The sequence below is a fragment of the Brachycentrus maculatus genome, unplaced genomic scaffold (genome assembly GCF_059751285.1).
Source record: "Brachycentrus maculatus isolate JH-2025_06_01 unplaced genomic scaffold, ASM5975128v1 h1tg000393l, whole genome shotgun sequence".
Lineage (NCBI taxonomy): Eukaryota > Metazoa > Arthropoda > Insecta > Trichoptera > Brachycentridae > Brachycentrus > Brachycentrus maculatus.
The window spans coordinates 110,879-131,282 of record NW_028281142.1 but is presented as its reverse complement, the minus strand read 5'-3'; the positions used below and the strand labels follow the sequence as shown (position 1 = coordinate 131,282).

The 20,404-nt window shown below is 29.5% G+C and overlaps 1 protein-coding gene across 2 annotated transcripts in view; it reads right to left on the bottom strand.

The window, feature by feature from the left end:
* Window positions 1-20,404, bottom strand: part of LOC148302997 (diuretic hormone 45-like) — a 117,355-nt gene that overhangs the window by 36,702 nt on the left and 60,249 nt on the right. The window contains exon 2 of one of the 2 annotated variants that reach the window (XM_088270707.1): window positions 2,653-2,692. The exons of the other annotated variant lie outside the window; for it this stretch is intronic. The gene's annotated coding sequence lies outside the window, so the exon portion shown is untranslated. The remainder of the gene's footprint in view (window positions 1-2,652; window positions 2,693-20,404) is intronic. 2 annotated transcript variants of the gene reach the window in all.

The following is a 20,404-nucleotide window of genomic DNA, read 5'->3' as shown; positions in this document are numbered from 1 at the left end:
TTGAATTGTTAAAATTCAATACCCCGTTTCAAGAGAAACCTACGTCGTCTATAAAAGCCTTCTCTAAATGACAATTCGCTACTCGTATCAGATTTATACATAGACTGAAAGATCATATCATAATATATGGTATTATACATATTTCATACACATAGAGTGGTATTCGTCTCAAATTTGAATGTTTCATGGTATTTTTAACGTAATTTATATAAATATTTATATAATTTTTATTAACATGGGTACTATAATGTTTCATATTATTTTTTGACATCTCAACACAGATGAAGAAGAAAATGTGAAAATGTGTCTCTAGTGAATTCAAGCACCATGATTCGAATTTGAACTATATATACATAGAAGCTCCAAGAATTTGAGTACTGTGGTTGTCAATCATGGGCAGAACTGGTGAATGTTACACGTGTGTAAAATGATCATTTAAACCAGCCTAAGACGGTCGTAAGCCCCGTAAACGTCCAGACTTGATATCTGTTGAGATGTCGAAAAATTGTATAAAAAATAACTCCTAATTGGAGATAATCCAGATTTGTGAACAAGTATTTGCACACGCTTAAAATGTTTTTTTAATAAAAAAAATATAATAATTTAATTTAATTTAGCCAGAATGACCGACGATAGATGGACGAAACGCGTTCTGGTGTGGAGACCGAGGAACCAGAGGCCTCAAGGACGTCCACCGATGAGATGGGTGGACGACATCAGGAAGTTTGCTGGAAGACAGTGGATGGGGACGGCGCAGGATCGGGAGGAGTGGAGGCGGAAGGGGGAGGCCTTTGTCCAGCAGTGGACCTCAACGGGCTGATATGATGATGATGAATTTAATTTCTATGATAGACATTTCTAATTTTGAAAATTATGAAATAAGTTACGCTGTTATACGCCGTGCTATCCCATAAAAAGACTAAGCTCTTGTACTTGGAGAGAACTTACACTTATTATTTATTGTTTATGTTTGTGAGTGATATGATTTTTTTTTATTACTATAACTATTTTTTTTGTGTATATATTTATCAATATAAGGTTTTTTTAAGCATTTTCGTGTCTTAAATTTTTTAACATCTGTAGGAACGTTATTGAAGTATTCGGTTTCCAAATACTGATAAATAAATTCTGTTAGAATTGTTAGGTATTGCATTTTAATATAAGTTTTATTTGGTAAATACCACTTTTTCTCAAAATCTATTATGACACGTGTTTTATTTTAAGAAATAGTTAAATACCGAGTAAAATGTTCATTCAATATGGACAGATTTTACCACAAAGTGACAGCCGAATCAATCAATAAAATTACATATTTTTAAAATGAAGTTTTCATAAGACGTTTTTTAAAATTATTTACATCAGTAAAAATAAGGGATTATTTATTGATTTGACGTTTAATTTGTAGAACTCCATTTTGATTTACGTTTTAATTTTAAATCAAACATAGATTTTTTGAGTCTACTAAGTTCACTCACTTAGTAGACTCAAAAAATCTGTGTTTGATTTAAAATTAATACATAAAATAAGTGTTGATTATTTTTAGTTTCTTTTGTAAAAATATGCATACATTAGTATTGCTACTAGAACTCCATCGTGTACTGCTAGCTTTCACTGATGGGCTTTTGAAAGCCGAACAGCGTCATGAATAATTTCGTAAAAGGTTAAAATATATAAATTTCACTGCATGATTTGAGCAGTACTACATCCTGTGATACGAGGGGCCTATTGTCGGCAATTCTCGACTCATTTCAGAAATTTTCTTTTTATTAACATGCCTCCTTAAGACTTGCTCTCTTTTATGGCGTGATTTATTACTTTGGCGAAGAATAATCCGCAGGCTGAAAAATGCTTTTGGAGAAGCATTCTTTTGGATTTGAATTCATGTAAAAGAATTTCTAAGGTATATTACCGTGCAGCGAAGAGGAAAAGTCACAAAATTAAAACTTCCAAAAAACTTTTTCATTTAAGTATGGTCACTATGACAGTTGTGAGTTATGAATTGGTATGAATTTAGCACGTGGCGCGTTATGGAAACATGGAAATAAATAAAAAAACATTTTTTCTAATGCTTTAAAATAAATCCAAAAGTAACTACGAAATTTCACTATTTTAGTTATATACATGACCATATTTGAATGAATCTCATCTGTGTTCAAACGAAATGGCTTTATGCTTCACAAATTGTCTACCGAGGACAGCTCTATCAACAAAAAATCCAAATTATCAAAATTACAGCTAATTCACGAAAGCTAAAACAACGCTACCTATTTATAACAACAACATAAGTGCAATTTTTGCTCTTATGTGCTGATTGAGTAAAGTATATTTCATATCATAACATTCAATTAGACTGTATATATTACTAAAATATGAAATGACAGCTGGTAAAGAGTAAAAAAATGGCTTTTACGAAAACTTTGAGCTCTGGTGGAAGGCCAAAAGTGAGTTTTTTACGTTATGTGCAATCCAAAATGCAACTTTTTAGACCCATTTGTCTTTGATGTGCAAAAGAAGAATTTTGTTCATACATCAACGGCCCACTATAATATATAACGTACATCTTTAAGAAATTAAAACATACTGATGGGAGAAAATTTACGAATTTTAGATAAACGTTATGTAGGTAAAGTAACAAATAATGCTTTAACTTACCGAACGTAAAGTGGATGATTATGGAAGCAAAATGGTTAATCTGAAAAAGAAAATAAATATATGATTCAATATCTTTAAAAACCACGATAATTTATTAAATATGGAGAATTAAAGTAAAAGAAAAAAAATGCCAAAATAAATCATAATATTATCACCATTTTACGTGTGGCCTTGCAATAAATAATAAGATTGATTTTGAATAACTGACATAATGCCTTTGTAATAAAATAATACCACAAGGGTACTTATCTCAGGATGTTGCGTGTATATAGAACAGACAGAAAGATAAATGAAGAGGTATTTAGGTACTTGGTTGTAACAGAAAAAAAAATCGATTACTGATTTTAATTAAGTGAAAGAAAGTTTAGTTAATATGAAAATAACTCCTGTAATTGGAGATAATCCAGATTTTGTGAACAAGTATTTGGACACACTCAAAATGTTGGCGTTTCTCATGAGTGTGATTACAATCCAGGATTCGGACCTGACATACTAATATAAGAGTTTCTGCTTAGTAAAAAGCTTCTTTACATCTCACCAATAGATGTCTCTAGTGAAGTTCTAGTGATTCAAGAACAAGGTTTCTAAATTGGTTCATATTTACAGAACTTCCAAGAATTTGAGTAGTGTGGTTGTCAATAACGGGTAGAATTGGTGAAGTTACACGTGTGTAAACTGATCACTTAAACCAGTCTATGACGGTCGTCAGCCCCGTAAATGCCCAGGCTTCCATATTCGTCTTCATCTTTGATGAGATGTCGAAAAATAATATGAAAATAACTCCTGTAATTGGATATAATCCAGATTTTGTAAACAAGTATTTGAACACAATCAAAATGGTGGAAAGTTGAGTATCTAGTATATACACACTATCAAACAAAAAAAAAAAACAAAACTGGTTATAATTTCTCCAGTAAAAATAATGTAGAGAGATTAAGGGTAGAAGAAGCATAGGTAGAAAGAGATCCGTATCATAAAGGAATGGACCAAAATTCAAGATACTAAGAACCCGAGAAAGAAACTGCAGTAACTGAATTATTTCGACATAAATATAATACAATATTGTTATGGGAAAAAGTACTTTTTATTAATTTTCTTTAAAGTTTTATAAATAAGTATTTTGAAACTCAGTGAGGGCACATTTTTGTAATTTGTAAATAATACCCTAATTGTCGTAGGCCGGGATAGCAGGTAATAGGTAGTACAGTGTAGGTAAAATCCATCAAATTACGATACAATCCGTAAAGATTGCTAGTATTCCAAGAGTCGCAGTATTTAAAGAAATAAACCAATGCCGTAGGGGATGCCTAATATATATGGCCAGTATTGTATATAAGTAAATGAAATAAATAAAATAGCAAAATGTTGAGAGGTATTGATTTTTGAACACTAACATATTTTAGTTTTGCGGTCACCTTTCAAACACAGAGGCCTAAAAAGATGAAATGACCTTTCGCAAGTAAAAACAAAAACATTAAAAACCATTATTGGTAACAGACGACTGACGTCATCCTCGAAATGAAAATGAAAGGAAAACAGTCACCTGGAAAATTGAAAGGCCAAAATATCAAAAAGATAATTACATTACGGCGGGTTCTTTCCCATACAGTTCTCAGCTGAGTAAACAATGCTTTGGGAAAACTTCTGGATGGGATTAAAGTTAATAATATATCAATTTTGTGTGCTATGTAAGTATTCAACTTGCAACAAGAGGATACAAAAAGTAAATGATGTATACATATATGCATAAATATATATATATATATATATATATATATATATATATATATATATATATATATATATATATATATATATATTATATTTATATATATAAATATATAAATATATATATATATATATATATATATATATATATATATATATTATATATATATATATATATATATATATATATATATATATATATATATATATATATATATATATATATATATATATATATATATATATATATATATATATGTATACATATATTTATATATATTTATATATATATATATATATATATATATATATATATATATATATATATATATATATATATATATATACATTGAAATAAAATATGCAATTTTTGACTTAGATGTGGCTTTAAAAGTAGATTCAACTTAAAATTAAAAAGCGGGTATTTTATTCAGGTTAAATGTTTTAAATAACATGGATTAATCTGACAGGGATTTTAGAGTTTTTTAACGTTTTTTGCCAGTATACTCACGGTATATTCCTTTGACATCTCACGCAGCCGATAGCGTGTTGAATTGTATATTTGATAGTACACCCTTAAGTGGCTTTGTGCAGTATTGTACTGACTGGAGCTTTGTAAGGGAGCTTCCAGATTCCTTTCGAGATAGTGTCAGTCGCAATCCAAAGCTCGATTGCAATCTGTAGCCGGTGTATTTCAAACTCCAGTGTGTTTGTTTGGTCTACAGTCTTCTTATTTCTATTCTTATCAAGCAATGAAGAACGAAGGGCAACGTGGAAGAGTTGGCCAAACGCTTGGCTGCGAAATCCGTGTCGTGGGTTCGACTACTACAAATTGCAAAAAGTGGGCAGTTATTTTATACTTATGCCGAAAATATCATATTTTCTGACCCTTAACCGTACTTAGCAAAGAAATAAAAGTAAAACAAATTTATGAGGTGAATACGGTTGGTAATAGAAGCAGAGGAAGTTTGAGGAAACTTTGCATGATCAATTATTTTAAATACTTAAAAGTGGTAAGGGAAGGAGTCGAAATAATCCTCCGGTATGATGAGGAAATACATGACTGTAAGAGATATTGCAAAAATATTGTAGTTTGCAATGACAGATTGGTGTGGCGTTCTATTCTTTCTGCCTACCCCTGCGGCAAAGTGGCATGATGGTTTTATTTATTTTTATTTATATTTATATACAGGGCTTTTTTTCATGTAACGCGGTGGAACGGCGTTCCGGCATTTTTTTTCACTGATATTTAATTTTTAAATTTTCAAAATCAATTACACGAGACAATGTTTGCACTTACGTAATTATGATCCGCCTCCGTAGTGTTATAGCCAGCACGCTCGGCTACCGTTATGGAGGTCCCGGGTTCGATTCCCAGGGAGGGAGTCAAATAAATATACGTGATTATTTCACTCTAATATTTATTCAATATTACCCTGGACTTGTACCTGAAGTGGAGGGCTGATCACCTTTCCTTCGTGTGTTAATTATCAAGATAACAATGCTTTAATATGATGCAGTGCCCTATGCACCGTTGGGGTGCGGATAAGGGCTTTAAAAAATCTAAATTTATTTAATTCCTCAAAACGATAAAATATGATATTGTAATGAATATTTAAATGACATTTGAATATATTTTTCCGGATTTTTTTTTGTTTTAAAAAAAGCCCGGTAAATATATGTATATATATACATATATGTATAAATATATAAATATATTTATATATTTATATATATATATATATACATATATATTTATAAATATATATATATATATATATATATATATATATATATATATATATATATATATATATATATATATATATATATATATATATATATATATATATATATATATATATATATATATATATATATATATATATATATATATATATATATATATATATATATATATATATATATATATATATATATATATATATATATATATATATATATATATATATATATATATATATATATATATATATATTTATATATATATATATATATATATATATATATATATATATATATATATATATATAATTTAAAATCGGTTTTCCGTTATGTTGAAGATCTCTTGTTCAACTTTAAGAGATATGACTAACTTTGATTTAGAGTTCCCCATATGTACGATAGGAGTATTATCTTATTGCGTTACAACATATTAATGTTGAAGAGGCAATTTGCGGGCAATCGCCTGAATACTTCCACTCTGTGTACTTTCCGGTAGCCCTAGGGGAAACACCGACTACTGAATACTTAATTTAGGGTGTATTATTAAGTTCATCAACAAAACTCGGTTCATTGTGTAATATAAGATCGTTTTATATTGTGTATGTACGAAATAGGTACGAGTGACGGCGACGTACTTTTTAAAAGTGTTCATGTAGCACAAAAATCAATAAATAAATAAATATTTCAGGACTAGATCTCATGCGTTTAAATCTAAACGCGCTAGATCGCATTTAGGAGTGGTCTTTTATTTACGCTAAAAAAAATCAAGAATACATTTTACTATTTGAGCTTTTTTTAGAAAATATATTGAAAATTGTCTTTTATTTTAAATTCCTTATTCTTCTAAAACTCTTTTCTTTCAAAATCATATATTTACTAACATACAAAAACGGTATTAAAAAAACAGTTACGTTATTTATAAAAAAGATATTTGTGACGTCTTTCTGTACTGGAACGCTGATTATGAGGAAGATAGAAACGCGCAAATGAAGATTAATTATTTATTTTTCGAAAATTACAAAAGTTATAAGGGCGAGAAGAACAAAGCGACGCGAATAGACAAAGAGCGAGCGCGACGTATATACGTTTGAATTTTAATCTTATCTGAGCACACAAATATTGGTCCTCCACCCTTTATATACGCTTTTAAATGAATTACATGTGGTGGGGACAATATTGTAAACGAAATAAATGTCGATAAACTGCGTCTCTTTGTTCTTCTCGCATACATTTATGAATACAATTTTAATACACAAATTCTTATAAAAAATACACAAATTTGGAAGGAACACTATTCATAATTAGATAACGGAGGTGGGTAGTTTTGAAATAGATCATTCGACCTGTCATTCATGATTGCACGGCTCATGATAGACAAATAAGTAATATAATAAATAATAAAACCCTTATCCTCACCCCAATGGTGCATAGGGCACTGCTTCATATAAACGCAGTGTTATCTTGATCGTTTGTTTACACGTGAAGGAAAGGTGATCAGCCCTCCGCTTCGGGTACCAACCAGTCCATGGTAATATTGAATAAATATCACAGTGAAAAAATCACTTTTATTTATTTGAACCCCCCTGGGAATTGAACCCGGGACCTCCAGATCGGTAGCCGAGCGTGCTGACCATTACACTACGGAGGCGGACAGTAAGTAATAAGTTACAATATTAAAAAGGTTTTTACTTATTTGTCTATCTAAATGTTTAAACTGGGACACATAATTGCAAATAGTTGTATGACAAAAAATAACTAGCATTTAGAAATAAAAATCTTCTCCAGATATTTTGTATCTAGTTTCAAATATGTCTATTCAACTCAACTTCTCTGGTTATCTATAAAAAAGAGACTAAAATTTAATATGCTGATCTAATATGCTAAAATTAAATATGCTTAAAATTTTAAACGTTAAATTACCCAAATGTTATAAGGATAAAATAGTGTTAAACAAAAATTTTCATGAATAAATTTCTAGAAATAAGGATAAAATAAGACTGCAACTGTTGAAAAAACCGGGTCACAAAATTGTTTAATGTATAAGGGTTTTAAAATGTATGATGAGATGCCTGAATGTATGAAGAATGAAAATAGTCTGAAAGAATTGAAAAATAAATGTTTTGTTTACTGTAAAAAGATGTAAGTATATATACATATGACGTTAATTGAGTGTAAATAATAGTTTATTTTAATGTAATATAAGCTAATTAAAGAAATTTAAAAAATAAAATAATTAAATATTCACTTATTTATTTTTTTACAAAAATGTTAATAAAATTAGTATATAACCACTCACCGAGATTTTCACGTCTACATTTTCACGTCTACCGGTTTCGAGACGTACCCGTCTCTTCGTCAGGACAATCGCTAACACAGCATGCAAACAATACTACCCTTCACCACCATAGCACCATTTACACACTCAAAACTACACAAAATGTCTAACACATGCGATTTTTGGTCGACCCAAGGCCTTACTATTAAAAAGGGTTTTTCTAGAAAAAAAAGTCCCGGGACTCACTTCATATCGAGCTTTTTACTTTTAAACTAATAGTTCATTACAATACCATATTTTAACATTTTTACGAATTTTATGAATAAAAATTGTAATAACGTAAGCTCAAACATTGTTTCGTTCAATTGATTTCGATTTTTTTTTATTTATCTATGATAAAAGGTGCCGGAACGCCGTTCCGCAGCGTTACTTGGAAAAAAAGCCCTACTCGTAATAATATAATTTCGTAAGCGTCCTGCTACGCTGAGAGCCTTTCTTTAAATAATCCACATGATTTTTTCAGAGAAATATCAATAAAATGCATGTTAATTATTCTTTTAAATTTTTTTCTACAAAACGTGTTCACTAAAATTTTTATACGTTTTAAAAAAATAAATGAAACACGTGAACCGTATCTGCTACGCCGAACAGCGGCAATGATGCTAGTTTGTCATATTCAAAAGTTTGTGAACTAAATACAGGGATGGAGTTATCGTAATATGAAATGTACAAAAGCACTAGCTTTAATTGTCGTTCCTGGAGTAGCATATGTAATCGTCTCCGAGCTGTTGGTTAATTATTGTATAACTTTTCGCAAGACTAACCCAAACCACATGTAGGAGGTATTGTATTAAATACAATGCCCAAGAAATAACTTGGCTAGAAGCTACAATCCCACACTATTATTGCTTGTTAGCTAAATGATGTCGAAGCTATCAAAATATTTTATGTATTTTTCATATTATTTTGTGACATCTCAGTAAAGATTAAGAAGAAAATGGAACTCTGAGCCTTTACGGGGCTCACGACCGTCATAGGGCGGTTTAAGTGATCACTTTACACACGTGTAACATTCACCAATTATACCCGGGACTGACAAACGCACCACTCAAATTCTTGGAACTTCTTATATTAGATATATTGATTAAACTCGAAATATTGTGTTGAATTCAATAGAACTTCACGAAAGACATCTATAGTAGGATGAGAGAAGCTTTTTATTGAGGAAGAAACTCTTTTATTAGTAATTTTCACTTATTGGCGAGAATCCAGATTTGTTAACAAGTATTTGAACACACTCAAAATGTTGTGAATAATTTTTATTTTTTGTATTAATTTTAAATCAAATACAGATTTTTTGAGTCTACTAAGTTGTATTTTATGAACAAAAACAAATAAAAATATATATATTGTGACAGTTGTTTCTCCTTGTTAGGGCATTATCAAACGAATAATGCCCTAACAAGGCGAAACAATTATTACAATATAATTTTTTATGTGTTTTTGGTAGTAAAATACAACTTAGTAGACTCCAAAAATCTGTGTTTGATTTAAAATTAATACATAAATTAAAATGGAGTTCTACAAATTAAACGCTAAATTAATAAATAATTTTTATGTTTGGCGGTATTAATTTCTATTGGTAAAATGGTATTTTAAAAATAGAAAAAGGGATGACAAACATGATATGTGGTTACACATACACCATGAGTGTGGAAATAAATGTACATTAAGCTTTACTGAGGTTTCGTTGAAAATAATATAAAAATTAATAAAGAATGCATTTGGTGTGAAAGTTTTCAAATTTTATACTCGAATATCGCATTATTTGTTCGAAACTAGTATTTTAAAACTTTTATTTCCCAAAGGCCTCCGGATTTACGAATGTTATATTATTTTGCATGTTTTTCTTCCATATATTATACAAAAGTTATATTATTTACTAACCCTTTCAACATTAAAATAATGCAAAAACTTTATACTTTAATTTAAGTATTTTATGGCTGCATGTATAAACTTTATTCCCCATCTACTACGCCATCGATCGTGGTCTTAAGCGGCGCATGTGAAACTCAATAAACGAAACCAATAAAGCCACAGCAGTATGGATATAGTCCCCGATATACACTTAGCGGATGAGATCATAATTTTGGCTGATTTCTACTTTTTTTATGTGTATATTTTTTAGCCGTCCGCCTTCGTGGTGTAAGTGTTTAACTACCGTACTGGAAGTCCCGGGTTCGATTCCCAGGAGAGGGAGGTGAAAGTAAACATAAACAAACAGACCATTACACTACGGAGGTGGACATAACGCCGTGTGTAAATTTAAAAAAAATCAGCAAAATATACATTATTCCAACATCTCTATGGTTGTCCAAAAAACATGAATTTTGAGGTTGGATTTAGTTATTCGTGCAAATAATTGCATTTTTTACCATGATTATGCATTACTCTAGTATCTAGTATCATTATAAAAAAATGAAATTATGTAAATATATATGTATATATTTTTAATAATAACCCGCAAAGTTTCTATTTTAGATGCTTGTCTGCAGGTAGGATAGTAAGGATAGGGAAGGTAAATGTGAAAAATACATCACAAACACCCAGACCAATTGAAAATAAATCTTTCTTGAATTCATTTTGCAATTGGCGGAAATCGAAGCCGCGACGCCAGTTTCGCAGTCGAGCGACTACCAAACTACGCCACGGCGCCGGCGCCTGTCTAAATACTTTGAAAACATCAAGTACAGCGATATGAATACTTAAAACTAATAATACGCCCTTAATCTAGTCTCTAGTTTCATTATCAGAAAAATTAAATATCGTAAATAAAATACTTTGAATAAATCAACACACACATAGCACAGCGATTTCGATATTAAAATCCTGGCATTTGGCTGGCTTAAGAGATCACTTTATACACTTGTGTAACGTTCATCAAATACCAGGTCGTATGACGTGGGATGCTCAGACTTCCATCTTCTTTCATAAATAAACATTATTAATATTAGATCAACTGTCTTATAAGGTAAGTATAGAAAACCTAGGCCGTGTGTTGTAGAGAGCGCTTAACGTTAGAAGGAATATTCCAGTATATTTTAATGTTCTGATTGTACAATAGCCCGTATTCCCTTTTACTTCCATTTCTACGTTGAACACAACACTCCAGTGTTGTTCGTATCTGAGATTGAACCCGCACAAAGAGGATTTACAGTAGGAAATTGTAGAGCCATCAGGTACAAGTCAAGAATCCACAATTGTGTAGGTTGGCCGATGTATGTTTATGTATGTATGTATATATATATATATATATATATAAATATTTATATATATATATATATATATAAATATATATATATATATATATATAATATATATATATATATATATATATATATATATATATATATATATATATATATATATATATATATATATATATATATATATATTTATATATATAAATATATATATATATATATATACATATATATATATATATATATATATATATATATATATATATATATATATATATATACATATATATATATATATATATATATATATATATATATATATATATATATATATATATATATATATATTGTATATATATATATATATATATATATATATATATATATATATACATATATATATATAAATAAATATATATATATATATATATATATATATATATATATATATATATATATATATATATATATATATATATATATATATATATATATATATATATATATATATATATATATATATATATATATATATATATATATATATATATTTATATATGTGTGTATGTTCATAGTTGTTGTTTACACCGCACACTGGGTGAATTTTTTTTTGCTATTTAAACCTTGCTATTTTAATCAACTAGGCGAAACAATTGTCACAATATTAATCTTTATGCGATTTTAACAATAAAATACAACTTAGTGGACTCAAAAAATCTGTGTTTGAATTAAATATTAATACCTTTTGGATTCGATAAAATTATTTTACACCGCTCAATTTCACTCGACTTACGTTTTCTTGGTATTTCAGTATAAAATAATGAATGCTTAAATGAAAAGTATAGAAAAAAACGCATATGTTTACTGATTATAATAATTAGAGAGCAACGTTTGAAATATAAAACTGACCCATGAAATTTTTATGTGGTGTTTTTCAATAAACCAGGACCCTAATTGTAGTACGTCGAGATAGTAGGTAGTAAGTAGCAGGTTAAATCCATCATAATACAATACAAACCGAAAGGATTGTAAGAATTCCAAGAATTTAAGACATAAACCAATTATGTTGGGGGTGCCTAACACATATGGCCAAAGCTATATGTAAACATTTGCATTGATTTACGACAAAAGCTTTTTTGATATAAATACAGTATCATATATCGCTTACTCTTTTCAACAACGTCATGTATCAAAAAACTTGATTTTTCCGGAGATCATTTTTAACGTTTAAAATAAAATAAAATGTATTAAAAATAAATATCAAGCCACGCATTGAACTTTTTACTGTGTAACAGATCTTTTTAGGAGTAACCTGAAGGTTTTTTCTTAATTTGAAAAATATTAAGAACATTAAAAAATAATTAAACAATACCTTTCCTTCAAAATGATAAAACAACACTTTCTGCCTTGTAGCGGGTGAATATTAAGTTAAAAATATGCCGCTTCTGCTGGGATATAGTATATTTTATGGGCATTCCGAAAACATGCACAACTGAAAATTTATGATTTTTTGACATATGACGTTGTTGAAAGGAGTGAGCGATTTACAAAAATACAAAATGTTGATTTTGAGAGAATGTCAAAGTAGTGAATATTTTATTTTGGCATCAATCTAAAATTTAAAAAAATATTATAATTTTTATGAAAGATTCGAATTCGTTGTCATGTTTAAACCATCTTATGAAAAGCTGTTTCACATTTAAAACGGGATAGTAAATGAAAACATGATTTTTATACATTAACAACAACATCGTAAAAATCGTAAAAAAATAAGATTTAAATTGTAAATATATTTTATGAAAATACCCTGTGAACTATTTCTGTTATTCATATTCGTGATTTAGGATCATCTATTCAGACACTGAAATCTAATTTAATTTTGGTTTGCGATGTTCGTGATTGGTTTTCGAATCGAAGGCTTTGTTGGCATTTCCAAATTATTTACTGAAACCAATACCAATAATTAAATATAATTTAATTCGAACACTTGATAACAACAAAACAAAATTATTGGAAACAAATAACATTAGCATTAACAATAGTATCCGTGCTGGAGGTCCCGGGTTTGATTCCCAGGGGTGGTGAAAATAAATATTACTAATTTTTTCACTCCAATATTTATTCAATATTACGCTGGTCTGGTACCTGAAGCGGAGGACTGATCACCCTTGCTTCATGTGTTAACGATCAAGATAACACTGTGTTTATATGATGCAGTGCCCTATGCACCATCTGGGTGCGGCTAAGGGTTGTAATGACACTATAGAGGCGGACATAAAAATATTTAAAAAAATATACATACATAAAAATAAAAATAAAATACATGTTATGAATGCACGTTTTCTATTTTATTTAACTAGACTGAGTCACAGAAACGCGTGGTCGGCTGTTTATTATTATTAATTCATAATTATAATTTTTATTCCGCCATGACTCGGTTGGTAACTTGATCAAATATAGATATATCTGGTTGTGATGGTTTGAAGAGAGAACCTGATTAAGCCGTAATCATTTCGAATTATTGCATTCGTTTGCCTAATGTGTTTGTTTTTCAATCGATCAAAATAATAAAAAGCCCTAATAATGAACGATCGCCATGCTAATAGAGATTTGCTAATATTTGGTTTCTCCTCTTTGGAAATTTGAGTGAATATTCATTTAATTTCATTGAAAATGAAGCAGTTTCATTAATTCATTATCTTTACTGAATAAAATTAATAATAATTATAGCATTGTTTCCGATAATTGCAATAAAGCATTTTATAAGAAATTTTCCCATTTTTTCCATCCATAAAATTTAAGAAAATTTTTTATTTTTTATTTTTTTGGGAATCGTACAGCTTGTTCCTCGTTCGGGAATTGTAAAAATACAATTTTTAATAAAAAAATATAATAAAAAATGTTAAATTAACGATAATAAACATTTCATTTTTATTTTATTTAATTATTTCATAGATAAAAACATTTTTATACTACATGTATTACGGCTCTTTAGGCATGGCCTGTGTTGAGCCGAAACAGTAACATGTTGATACAATTTTTTTATTATTATTTAATTTTATTTTGATTATTAGATTAAATACATTACATACAAAAGATACAATAACAATTTACATTATTAAGGTTTAACAATAAATAATAACCTGTATTTTATTTATTATTTCGACATTAACTTAAGACTAACTTAACTTAACTTAACTTGTGGTAAGACATGTTACAATGATTAAAGAAAACACTTGTTTTTTACCACTTGAGTTTTATTTTAGACTACATGTTTCAGAAGTTAAACTTCCATCATTCAGGTCTGTATAATTATACATTATACAGAATAACTTATTATACATTATACAGAACTGAATGATGGAAGTTTAACTTCTGAAACATGTAGTCTATAATAAAACTCAAGTGGTAAAAAACAAGTGTTTTCTTTAATCACTGTAATAATAACCTGGACATTACTTAATTCACTTTCTACCTTGTCCCTTCCAACGAAAAGCAACCATTGACATTATATTACATTAACGAAAAAAGTAACATTTATAAAAATAAAGTCCATCAAACAATTCCACATTTATGTTAAAATTACTGTTAAAACATTAAGAGATAAAAAAAGAGAAGTGTGGGAGTGTGTGTGTGTGTGTGAGTCTGTGTGTGTGAGGGTGGGAGTAAAAGGGTAAGGGTATGGTATAAAATAGAATATACAGGAAGGAAAAGGAATGGAGAGGAATTGATGAGAGTGGTTAAAGGTAACAAGATTAAAATAAGAATATATTTATAAATGTATCATTATCAGAAAAATAAAATATAGTAAATAAAATGCTTTGAATACATCAACACACACATTTCAACACACACATAGCACAGCGATATCAATACTAAAAACTTATAATCCTGGCATTTGGCTGGCTTAAGCGATGACTTTATACACTTCTGTAACGTTTGCCAAAAGCCAGGTCGTAAACCCTGGGATACTCAGACTTCCATCTTCTTTCATAAAAACGCAAGAATGATGCATATTACATATCAATTTTAAAAACCTTTTAAAAAAATCATTCCGGATAAAGCGAAATCTTAGAATAAAATAAAAACAAATCCGCCCTCTTTGAAATAAGTTTTTAGACATATTTTAAGACCCTTTTAAGAGCCGCGATAGATTTAAGGTAACCCTTACATAGATTAATCAAAAGCTATAAATTAGGCTGTAAAATCAAGCTAAGTGGTGTAAAAACACTAAGCAATTAATCAAATTTGAAAACGACGTCGTTGAAAACGGGCGTATTATCCTGTCTACAGGATCTATTCGAAATAAATCCGTTAAGGCTGAGATCTCAAACTTTCAAATTTGAAGGCATGACCTAGGTGACGTTGTATATGATAAGGACCTTCATCCTGAGGACGAGGAGTGCTGACCCAAACAGTCCACAAAGACGATGATTTGGAATAGAGCAAGGAAGAAGATACAATACCTATATAGTTTCATTTTATTTTTTGACATCTCAACAGAGATGAAAAAGAGTAAAGAAGTCTGGTCATTTACAGGGCTTACAACCGTCATAGGCTGGTTTAAGTGATCACTTTACACACGTGTAACATTCACCAATTCTTCCCATGGTTGACAATCACACTACTGAAATTCTTGGAAGTTCTATATATATATTTGATTCAATTTTAAAACGTAGTGCTTGAATCACTAGAGACATCTATTAGTGAGATGATAGAGCTTTTTTTTAGTAGGAACTCTTTCATTTAAATGTAAGGTCCGAATCCTGGATTATAATCACATACATGAGAAACGGTAGAAAATATCCTTTCATTTTATTATTTAAGCTTATAATTTTATGCTTTTTTTTTGCAATATTTTAATCAAAATGTTGTTCCTGCATACTTAAATTATATTGTATGCATTACGGAAAGCTTTGAGAATAGCACCTCCAGTGTCCCGAGAACATTTTATAATTTTATTTTCATTTTATCACCTTAAAAAGGAGTAAGAAATATTTTGGCTGCTACTCTAATGAGTTTAGCACTTAATTTCAATGAGGAATGTCACCTTACCCTGCGGTACTGTCATTGTATTTTAAGTATAAAATATTTGGGCAGATTAAATTTAATTTTACGCAATTTAAAGGCTACATTCTTGCTTCTTAATTATGTTTTGCAGTAGGGGAAAGAAAACATGTTTGGACGCTTGACATCTATATGTAAGTAACGAATATAATTGTAATGAAATTTCATATGGAATTAAGTTTTATATTAATTTAAAGGTATGTGCGAAAACACAACTACATAGGACGACCCACATGGTCCAAATTATTTCCAACATATGTTATAGCGGGTACGCCGAGTTGAAGAGACGGGCGGACGATAGAGCCGGGTAGAGACTGACCACGAAAGAAAAAAAAACAATCATTACAAATAATGTACCCAGAAAGAAGAATTTGAAAACTGATACAGTTTGCATAATTGACTATTATTTACAAAATAGTTACTGTGCCGCTATATACAAAATATTATGTAGAACATGAGAGATAAAGACTGCTTATCTTTTTCACTCTTATTTACACCCAATGGTGCATAGAACACTGCATCGTATAACAGCAGTATCACATACATATATTCACTCATAAATTATATTCAGAAAAGTAACATTTTTATGTACTTTTATTTTTAATTCTTTTATGTTAAATTGATATAAATCCTATTTTTTGTGTATTAAAAGTATTGCTAACTTTGTGGTATGGTAATATCATACTCTTCTTATCATTCATTTTTAAGAGGTATTTCACAAAGGAAACTCTTATTTTTTTTTCCTGACTATCAGTTTCAAAATGCCCATCGAAGCTTAATTTTTAAAGTGAAGTAAAGTCAAATTTATTAAACTTTGTGGAATGATATGTTAATTTTTTTAAATAAAACAGTTGAATATACCACTTAATGAGTTTTATTTATATATATACGACTAGTTTCGAAAACTTACGAATGAAAACATCTGTAAGTTTTCAAAACAAGTCGTATATAAATAAAACTCATTAAGTGGTATATTCAAGTGTTTCATTTAAAAATATATATATATATATATATATTACAACATTAATAACACCTTTGTGCTACCACTTAGAGCAGAAATCGGTTATGAATAATTATTAAAATGGTTTATTTTAAGGATCGATTATCCTTTATACAATTAGCCAATCATTAATTAAAGTCAGCAAAAAGATCAACACAACGTTTTGGCAAAGTAAATTAATTAACTTTGTAACCACTATTTGGGAAAATACAAATTCCAACATCAGCCTCACCCTAAACTAAAATATAAATAACTACATACTATTTTAATATAAATTTCCACCATTCTGATTTTTTTTAAACCAGTGCTGGTAGTACCACACAAATTCATGAAAATGAATATATGAAAAACTGCTTGAAGTGATAGAAAAAAGTGTATTTTTGAACCACTTACACTAATGTGCAAAGGCAAATAGCCGCCAGTTAAAAACAATAGTTTTGAGATAAAAGAGTTTACAGTTAACTTGAAATGATGCTTATTGCCAATACGAGTATCAAATTAATACAATTTTGCGGCTATTTGGATAATGAATATTTTGGGAAAGAAAAGAGATAGAGCAAAATCTGTGATTGTATAAAATAGAAGGCAGTTATAAGAATGATTTGAGCCGTGTTACGCTAAACAGGCGCAACTTCAGTTACGGCTTTTCACATAAGTGTAATGGCGCTACTTTACTAACCAATTACTCAATGTACATTTTGCTAAAAACTTCTTTAAAAAAGCAAAGCTGGTAGCACGCCATGGGTGTAAAAATTTGAAAATACAGACTTTTCGGGTTCCTTAAAAATAGTTTAGTAAAATTTCTCAGTCTGGGATATTTTTTAAAAAATATTGTCAACAAAGCACGTCAGTATGTAAAACCTTTAAAAAAAAGCTTTGCACCTTATTTTTAAAAAAAAATGTTAATTACTCTTGTGAAATATGTTTGTTTACTAAACGTGTTCACAATTCCTTTTAACTTTTAGTAAAAATATTTGTTTCCTATACATTTTGCCTTTTTGAACCGTACTGGCATCAATAATTTAGTTAATTGATTCGGCAGTCACTTTTTGGTAATATCTGTTTTAAGTTTTACTTGGTAAATACGGTATTTGAAAATGATACGGAATGCATCGAAACACGGTCACATCAGGTTTGAGGATATAGTAGTATTTACCAAGTGAAACTTAAATTAAAAGCAAAAATGTATTAGAGCGTCAGAAATGAAGACTCTAAGAAGCATATCAGGCAAGAGTTTTCGAGATAGAATAAGAAACGCCAGGATCAGGGAAATATGTGAGATCGAAGATGTCGTTAGGTGGGGAAGGCAACGAAGGAGACATGGTATGCGCATGTGAGGAGAACGGAACCATCCAGACTCCCCCACATCGCACTGTACGGCCAACCCCATGGTAGACCCTCTGGGCAGACCACCAAAGAGATGGGTCGATAGCTGGGAATCGACATCGCAGGAGGCTAATCCCTCTTAAAAACAGGCCACAGGGCCTACAACAAGATGAAGAAGAAGAACTATGAATGATAAAGAGAGTGTTATAAGTAAAAAGTTTGTTTCTATTTGCCACGCTTTATTCTAAGTCTGTGATAAAACTTATTTTAAAAATTTTAACCATCAAAAGACTCCCTTCCTGAAATTTTGTAGTACTTCAAAAGAACCCCGAAAGTTTTACAAAAATATATCCTGCATTTCATATAATCCTGAAAGAATGTTTACTCTTTCAGACAAGTTATTGGTTTGTAGTTGAAATTCCGGAGCGTTAGTGTAATAGTTAGCTAGTTCCTGAAAGAGTTAATCCTTTTCAGAATTCTTTCAGCTTGCCTTTTTAGCGAAGCTGAACATACGTTTCAGAACATAATCCATTAAGAAACAAAACTCTTAACATTTCCAACGTTAAGAGTGTCTTCGGTCACACCTTGCAGTAATCTGAGAAAAGGGTTAATTTTAGTACCCAAGAAATAATAAATAAACTGAATATTTTTCATAATCTATTATGTTTTCATTTTATTTTCGTAGCGTGGGGTTGAAATTTGTGACAAACGATTTGGTACACCAAAAACTATAATTAGCTTTCCAAATATGACATAAATTGTACTAAGTCCAAAATACTGGTTTTGTTAATCTGTAATAAATACTGGAGTTATGATAATTATATAGAAACGCCACATTCATTTCTAAAATTAACTTTGAGGTTTTCATTTAAATAGAACAAGCTTTCATTTCTAATGTTTTATTTTGGTATTTTACTTACGTACATTTTGTGTTATCATTCAATACATGGCGAAATAGTGATCAGCTCTGCACTTCAGGTTCTAGTCCAGGGAAATAGTTATTTATCTTATTTGTGTTTCAGTCTAGTTGCCCTAAATCCCATTTTTCAAAATGAGTAATGAAAATTACGTATCGAGAATATTATATATGTGACTTATTTATGCAGTTTGTTGAAAAAAATATATTAGAGTGAAAAAAATCAAAGGTTTTTAATATGCTTATTGAAAATATATTCCAAATTAACATAAATTTATGATATTATTTTTGGACATCTCATCAAAGATGAAGAAGAATATGGAAGTCTGGGCATACGGGGCTGACGACCATCATAGGCTGGTTTAAGTGATCACTTTACACACGTGTAACATTCACCAATTCTACCCATTATTGACAACCACACTACTCAA